Source organism: Monodelphis domestica, chromosome 2 (assembly GCF_027887165.1).
Source record: "Monodelphis domestica isolate mMonDom1 chromosome 2, mMonDom1.pri, whole genome shotgun sequence".
Taxonomy (NCBI): domain Eukaryota; kingdom Metazoa; phylum Chordata; class Mammalia; order Didelphimorphia; family Didelphidae; genus Monodelphis; species Monodelphis domestica.
Genome location: NC_077228.1, coordinates 385132456 through 385141555, shown reverse-complemented (window position 1 = coordinate 385141555; position 9100 = coordinate 385132456).

Sequence of the window (9100 nt, the reverse complement as noted above, 5' to 3'; positions counted from 1 at the left end):
CATTTAGCTGATTTAAAGTAGGTGACACATCCATGGGATAGAATTGGAAGACATTGGCTCTGCTAAATTGTAGGGACAAGTTTGGACAAGTGTTTTAGTCATTTTGGGTCTCACTTTCCTCATTTGTAAAATGATGGAGGAAGTGGAATAGATGACTTCCATAGTCTCTTTTCAGCTCTAAATCTATGACCGTGTGATCCTAAATCTTATTGCTCTTAGCTATAATCTGTGTGTTTCCTCAGCCTGAAATGTTCCCCCATCCACCCCAGTTTCTCTGCTTACCTAAATCCCTTCTATCTTTCCAGATACAGCTCAAATCCTATCATTTCTATGAAGCCTTCCCTGACTACCTTAGACTAAAATGACCTCTCTTTACTTTGGGCTATTAATAATACTTGTAGCTCCTATGACACTATTAATATGGGAGGCAGACTGGTATAGTACAAAGAACTCTGGATTTGAAGTAAAATTTTGGTTCAAATTCTGGCTCTTCTCTTACTATTCATGTGATCTTGGGAAAATCCCTTAGCCTCTTTTGGGCCTTATGTTTCATTAACTATAAAATGAAAGGATTGTATTAGATGATCTCTACAGTCTTTTTTAGCTCTGAATCTAGGATTCTATCATCTACACTAATGGTGTTAATTTCAAATAGAAACAGGGGCCTCTAAACCACAAATAAGGATATCTGTGAGCTCCATATTGACTTCAAAAATCACATATTAACATTACTTATATTTTATTGTATTTTCATTCATTTTGTTAAATATTTCCCAATTGCATTTTAATTTGTTTCAGCCTAAATTTAGAAGTGTTGTGAGTCATATGTGACCCATGGGCCATGTTTTATACCTTTGATTTGTATTACTCATATGGTACTTATCATATGTATATCTCTATTTTTTTAATCTTGTCGTGGGAACATATCATATCTCCTACAACTAGAATGAATGCTTATGGCCAAAGGAAGGGGCAGAATGGGAGGGAAAGAGTAGACCATTCATCTCTGGCTTCCCTGGAATTTGTTCTACACCTGGATTGCCCAGAGATGACTGCTCAGTTGCTTAGGTGATTGAGTTGCCTTTAGGTTCTAGAAAGTGGAAAACTAGCATGGGTTAAAACTCTTGAATCAAGACCTTCACTGAAGTGATCATTTCTATAATGTTTTAAGCATATATGTATATATACATATATATATATATTTCAATCTGTATAATAGATTTATTTTTGTATAACTGAAAATCTGTTACTCTAAAAAAGAACTACATTTCCCGGGAGCCCACTGACTTCCTGTCCTTACATACTTCCTGTAGACAGGGGATATTAGGCAGGGACATGGAGGGTACTGCCCTCTTTTTGGCCCTGCCAGCTACCATGGTGTTGGTGAGTAGGTATTTTGAAATGGCTAATCAGCCATGGGCACATGGTCTTTATTTTGTATCCCCTTTATTCCTTGATTTCTAATGATCATTAATAAATCTCCAAAATATAATATTTTCATTATTGTGATCTAATTTTAACCTTTACATTGATGGCAACCACTTGGAAAAAGGAATTCTCAACCTTTTTAAGATAGCCTAGTTAAATGTAATGCCCAGTGGATTTGCGCGTCAGCTATGGGGGGTGGGGGGTGGGGGGGAGGAAAAGAAAATGATCTATGTCTTTAATGAATAATGCTTGGAAATGATCAAATAAAATATAATTTAAAAAAAAAGATAGCCTAGTTAAATTTTTTTTAAGCCATGTTTCTCCTACCATGGCTTTCCAGCCTACCCATCCACCCTTGCAGTAAAAAAGAAACTGGCAGGAGCAAAAGCTGCTGCTCCTGTCCCTGCCGGTTTCTTTCTTATTTCCCAATTTTTTGCCTTTGTTGTTCTCCCTCCTGGTCTGGCTGTTTTAGTTTGAGGGACTTAACCAGGGACTCTTGGTGGAGAAGAAATAATTCTCTTCTCTCACCAATCTGCTTGAGTCTGAATTCCTCATTCATCGCTGCTGCCTTTGGTTGCTGCTGCCCCATCCTGCTTGCTCCTAGTCCTGCTCCTGCTACAGCTTTGACCCCAGCCCTGACTTCATTCCTTCTGGTAGCTGCCTCTGTATCTTTCAGGACTCACAAACTTGGAGACACTCTCCAGGCAACAGCTGGTAAAAACAGGGGTATATTTTCCCTAGGCAATAATTAGCCTCCACGTGGCAAAGGACCTGTGGGGGGGGGGGAGAGGAAGGAAGGAAGTTACTCTCCCAAACAAGAAATAAATTACAAGCATGACACATTCATTGAAAGAGCAGTGCATTACCTATTTCAAACAGCTTCCAGCTTTAGCATATTTTTTCATGAATGCACTGATCCTTTCACTTATCTTGCCTGAGATTCAGGAAGAAATTAATCTTCCTACAACCCTTTGCCATTTGGACCTGCCCATTCTCTAAGATTCATCCAATTTGGGATTCCTTCACACTCTGCTCAGCAAGGAGTTCTCCCTCCCTATGGGAGATCGAAGAGCTCTGACAAAAGAAATCTGAAAGGATAGAGAAAAGGACTTTAAAGAGACTGGAGGTGAAAAATTTTAAGCCTCTTCAGACTCCATTGTTTAATAAAAGTCTCTGTATTTTATTGTCTTTTGCTGATTGTATGCTTTAAGATTAAATTTGGTTTGGTTTTAAGTTCATATATTAATCTGATCAATATTATTATGTTACACTGCATCATTTTAATCTCCTGTGTTTTAACTACTGTTATATTCTGTTACCTTTCCCCTATAACTATACTGAACAAATATTATTGAATAAGCCCATTAAAAAACAGCCTTTTCTTCCATTTTTGCTTTGTTAATTGTCACATAGAAGATGGATGGACTTCATAAAAAACTGGTTACATTATATAACAATCTTTGGAAATTTTAATGAGCTAAATACCTCAAATTGATTTTAAGGGGTCTTCAGAAATTATTTAAATTTTTTTCAACAACTCTGACTGATCATTTTGCCTGCCTCTGAGTTATTTGTAATAAGAAGTAAAGAGTCCATTTTAGTAACTGAAGTGAAGCGCTATTATAATCCCCACCTCTGCATTTGTAAAAAATGTGAATGGATGGGACATAATAGTCTCATGTCAAAGGATCTGGGAAGTTGATCCCAGGTCATGGTACCCATGAATGGCTCCCAAGAGGGAGCATCTCTCATTTATAACTATTCTGCTTATTCTACCCTCCCACCAGAGTGATCTAGATTTTTGGTAACATTTTTAGACCCAACATCAACAGTACAGAGGTTTGGTTTTTTCCAGACTCCTCTGCCACATTTTTGTAATGATGGCAGTAACGGATTTAAAAATATATATATTTAAATATTTTAAATATCTCAGTCAAGGTTGAAACCACCTGAAAAACTTGTGACAAGTAGCCATTAATTTTAAATGTCACACAGCAGACTCACGTGAATCCTATATGATAGTGGGTTTGTTTGCTATTGTAATTAAATGGGCTATTACAACTTTGGGGATAGTTATACCTTTTGAATGTGCATTACCTATTGAACTATTGTTCTTCATAAAAAAATTGTTAGTGGATCATGGCCAAGTTTGAAAAGGAAATAGATCTCATGTTTGGGTGATAAACCTTTATACTCTACCTTTCCTTAGCTGACACAATGTGTGAATGGTTGTAAGCTATATATTTTTGATTTTTAAAACTCCTTTATTGTTGTTTTTGATTGCATGTGCAATATACTATTTCAGTTTTATTTTTTCTCTCCTTGTATTTGAGGCACATCAACAATACTGAAAAGATTTTTCTTTACATTTGTTCTAATATTAATGCATACCCAAAAAGCTTTAGACTATAAAATGATACCATTGATTGTTTAAAAAATTATGGGATTTTGCTGAATGATTTTGTCTGATTCCAGGAGAAGGGAATACAAAAAGAGCCATTGCACAGTGCCAAAGAAGCACAAAGCTAAACTGGACTGGGACATGGAGGGTCTTGCCCTCTGTTGGCTAGCAAGGTGGTGGTGAGTGGGGATTTTGAAATGGCTAATCAACCATGGGCATATGGTCTTTATCTTGTATCCTCTTTATTCCTTGATTCCAAATGATCATTAATAAATCTCTTAAAATGTATTATTTTTATTATTGCACATTAATTTTAATTTTTACACTTTAAACACACACACATATATAAGGCTCTTTCTCCTTTCTCTTTCCTTTTCTCTCTATAAATATATACATACACACACACATATATATCTCAAGCGTAAAGCAGTAAACACACACATATATACTAAAATAAACCTTACAACACCTTTGTGAGGTTATTATTGTCCTTTTTATACAGATGAGGAAACTGAGATTTAAAAGGGCTAAGTAACTTACCTACGGTTGCACAATTAGTAGTGTCTGAGGGAGGTTTCAGACTCATCTTCCTGACTTAATGTCTAGTGCTCTATCCACTAGGCCACCTGATTGCCTTTGTCTTTTACCCTCAGAGGTAGACTGACCTCTCTAGAAATATAGGACGGAAATGCTGCCAATGTGCATTTGACTCTGTGAGGGCATCCTCCTATTCCCAGTTGGCTGCAATTAGTCTAGTAAGGCTTAGTGAAACCAGGATCAGGCTGTTCTTTCATCACAGGCAATCAACAAACATTTACCAAGCACATACAGGACTCTTGGAAATTGCAAGAGGCCAAGCAGTAGGCCAGAACAGTTAGAGACTGCCAATCCACTTTTCTTTCTTTGGAGGCCATACCAAATGTTCTCTGTAAAGAAATTCACAAATCTCAGCCATCTTGTGTGGGAGTGATATTGCCCCAGGCTATTATAGGGAAAATATGGCTGCCTCCTCTTTTTTATTGAAAAAATTATTTTCATGAAAGCAATGAATTTTTAAAGAAAAAATGGCCACAGCATATTAGAGATGATCTATTAAGGCAATTAAGAGTTGCAGTCTGAGTTTGTAAAGGGCTACCTATGGTAATCAATTTATGGGTCCTTGTACTATATAAAGCATGGAAACAATAATATTAATGGTATTTTCCATCAATGATAAAGAATAAATTAATACTTCAACTAATTTCTGCATTCAGTTGCTCAAATATAGCTTTTGTGTATAGACGATAGCTACCTACTTAAACTTTTTAAAATTATATTCATGTACATTCTAGATTTTTAAAGAGACAACTGCAAATACTCTATTGAAGCTTTCCTATGTGTCTTCTTAAAGGTATATACATCTTCTATTGGCTTAAAAATGGAGTTATGTATTTTTTTAGGGATGGAACATTGGAACTGATATTTCTTAGATTATTATGATAAATGTTTGTAGGGATGTCAATTCCAGATGACCTCTGTGAGTTTAAAAATAATTTCTTTTTACTTTAAAGTTGATGAGATATAAACAGTTCTTCATACCTGGAAGATGTAGGCCAACAAATGAATTTCTATTTTGTTTACAAGGCCTGTACCAAGACGAAATGCTGCTTAATGGGGGAAAGCTGGAATGTTTTTTAAGTGCATATGATTCATTTATACAGTCATTTATTTATTCAAACATTTAAGTGCCATGAAGGCTGGAACCTAGATCATATATAGAATACACCAGCACCTCGGATAACACAAATTTCCCATGTGGACAGTCTTAGAATCTTTCTTCCAGAAGAGTTGTGATGACATCAAATGAAAGCATCTTGGAGAGTTTGTAGAACACACATATACATCCTGTAACTGCTTCTTGTCTGCTGACCACTTGGTTAGAGGGAACCTTTTTGATCATCTCAGTATTTGAAACTAAAGGGTAATGGGGGCATATCTTCAAAAGGGCCTTAGTCTGCCTTGGATTAATCTCTTTGCCTCAATATCTTCATCTTAATTTATTACAACCCAGAGCTTGTTCTATAGACTTTGACTGGAATGTTCCTAAATCTTTTTGTTTTAAATGAAAAGTTAAATGATAATACAAGATAATACAAAAAGTTATAGCATTTATATATTACTTTAAGGCTGGCAAAGTACTGTACAAATATTATTTCATTTTATCCTTACAATAACTCTGCTGTAATGTGTAATACCTGTGAAACTCCCACCTCTACAAAGCAGTGGATTGGAATCCTCTTATCATCTTTTCATTGAAGTCCTACTTGATTTTTATAATTTTGTTGCATTCACTTTTGATTTTTTAGTATGTGACAGTTCTTTCCATTTACATTGTTGCAGTTGCTGTATATATTGTTTTCTTTGCCCTGCTTACTTCATTGTATCAGTCCATGTAAATTTTTTATGCTTCTCTGTATTCATGATATGCAACATTTCTTATAGCATGGCAATATTTTATTATGTACACAATTTGTTTAGCCATCCTCTGCTTTTACACTAACATTAATATGTGCTTTAAAACAACTTGTGCCTTTTTATCTCCTCCTCCCCTGCCTTCCTCCCTAGTTTCCTTCCTTTTGCTAAACAGGTGAGAAATGTAGAGAGTATAGTCCAAATCTCTCCCATCCTCAGGAATCCCTCCCAAAACTCCACCCCAATCTATTCCTAGAGGTCCACCCCACCACCAATGTCAAATGTAGTGTAGACATTCAATTCATTTAGTTCACTGAAGCCCAGAACTCTCACCTCAAGAGATCCATCAGGTTTATTCTTCTTGGGAGCAGTGATTACTGGGGTGTGTCACCACACCCTTTGTTTTGAATGATAATGCTATTTACCCACTGTTAGTAGGACATAATGTTGCTTTTCTTGTAGTGGTGATACTTTACTCTTTGGTTAACCACATTCTTTATTCTTGATTTCCTTATAAGTAAGTCTAGATATTTGAAGATATCTAGCTAGGTGAAATGGGACTATGAGACAGATTTTCCCTTCCTCCCCCTCTCCATTACTGGAAGAATTTATTCCAAGAAGGAAAAGAGCCAAAAGTATTTTGACTGAGTAAGCTTTGACTTTCAATAGTTTACAGAGCATATGAACAAAGAGGGAGGGCAATAGTTTATTTGCCAGGTGGATTTTTCTGAATCCTCAGTTCTATTTATAATTACATCTGACTTCTTGTTGACATTGTTCCTTGACTTCATTAAATAACTGGAAACCCTTAGGTTAAAAAATAGATGATGATTAAAATCATCCTTATCATTCATTAGTATCAAAAATAATAATTATCACTGCCATAATTCATTACTTTAGACATTTTGAAGTTCAAAACATGAAATCACATAATATCTTAGTAAAAGAGTAACATTAATTATAATCAAGTACATTCCAACTCCCACTCCTATCAGGGTATGTAGGTCAAGAATTTCTCCACTTCCTTTTCTTACTTCCAGTTTAAAACAACAATTTTAAATTACCACTGAAGAATTTATTTTTCAAAACTAACCTTTGAACAAAGTAGGTGGGAGCAAATATATCTGTATATATTTTTTTCATGTCATAAGCTTATATATCCTGAAAGCAAGTTTCTTCTTCAAATAGGTCTGTTAATGCTGATATGCTTGTCAGTGGAAGGAAGGAAGGAAGGAAGGAAGGAAGGAAGAAAGAGAGAGAGAGAGAGAGAGAGAGAGAGAGAGAGAGAGAGAGAGAGAAAGAGAGAGGGAGGGAGGGAGGGAGGGAGGAAGGAAGGAAGGAAGGAAGGAAGGAAGGAAGGAAGGAAGGAAGGAAGGAAGGAAGGAAGGAAGGAAGGAAGGAAGGAAGGAAGGAAGGAAGGGAGGGAGGGAGGGAGGGAGGGAGGGAGGGAGGGAGGAAGGGAAGGAGGAAGGAAAGAAGGAAAGAAGTAAGGAAGGAAGGAAGGAAAGAAGGAAGGAAGAAAGGAAGGGAGGGAGGGAGGGAGGGAGGAAGGAAGGAAGGAAGGAAGGAAAGGAATTCTAGAATGACATAAAACCAGGAGAGTGGTGCCTAATTTCCAGGCTACAGACCCCTGGGTAGCATTTTGCCAGGAGGAAAGAATATTTTTCAGAAAAGTGAAAGAATTCAAATTATCAGGGTAATGCTCACTAACTTTCTAGGAGTAGTCCTACTCTGGATAAAAGTGTCTCCATTGGGAAGAGGGAAAGGATTGTAATAAAATAGGTCTAAATGTTTTTAAAGTGTCTGAAAAGTTTAGTTTCTCCCTTTGTCATCTTTTAATTATTTCATAGTTAGAGAGTATAAAGTTGTTGATGTTGGAGGTGGCAGAAATGTGTCAATTAAAGGAAAGAATGTGAGGGAGACCATTACCAGGTTTCAATTATACTTCCTGTTTTTAGCAAATGCTAACATCTTTCCAGGTTTAGGTTCTTGAGATTCTTGGGCTTTTATTTTCTACTATGTTTTTACTTAAGATCATAAAGTTAGAGTGAAAAGGGGACTCAGAAGCCCTTAGACCAATTCTCCCCCCTTTTTTTCTTTGTACCCAGATAAAGACAGATATATTCACACAGGTAGTAAGCAGGCAAAAGAGGAACTTTTTCCAAATAATTCTATGCTAAATAGTAAGCTAAATTGCTCTGGTAATGTATTGTATACATAAATGTATTTAGGTATTAAAATATGAGAGCCATAAGGATGATAAAATTTTAATCAGACACATAATTAATAGTCTGATTATTATGAAAAGATAAATTAGGATCCTGTATTCTAAGAATCCATTTGCAGTTTCCTTGAAAAATAAATATTATGAATATTTTTCTTATTTTATGATTACAAATTCATTAATTTCTATATTTTGCTGTTATATGGAAATAATGATAGTGGCATTCGAGAGGAAGTAAAAATTCTTTCAATTATTTATGAAATGTAGTAGTTATGGTATTAGAATTGGGGGGGGGGGCAGGGAGTGAGAAAGCTTGGAAATAGAGCTGTCACTTAGATCTGCTGATATTTAAATCAGGGAATTTTTTCAGAATCGATTCTCAATTCTTCATTTCATCCTTCCCCCCAAGCCCAGAAAATTTGATCTTCACAGCTATGTAGTATTGTGAAGCTCATTATTTTAAGATATGTTAAAATTGGAGGTGTAAATAGCATGCAATATTAAAACTTGGATTCTTTTTTCTTCAATGAGTTAACAGAGCAATGTTTCCAAAAGTAGAAGCTTCAAGCAGATTAGTGAAAGTGACAAAAGAATGC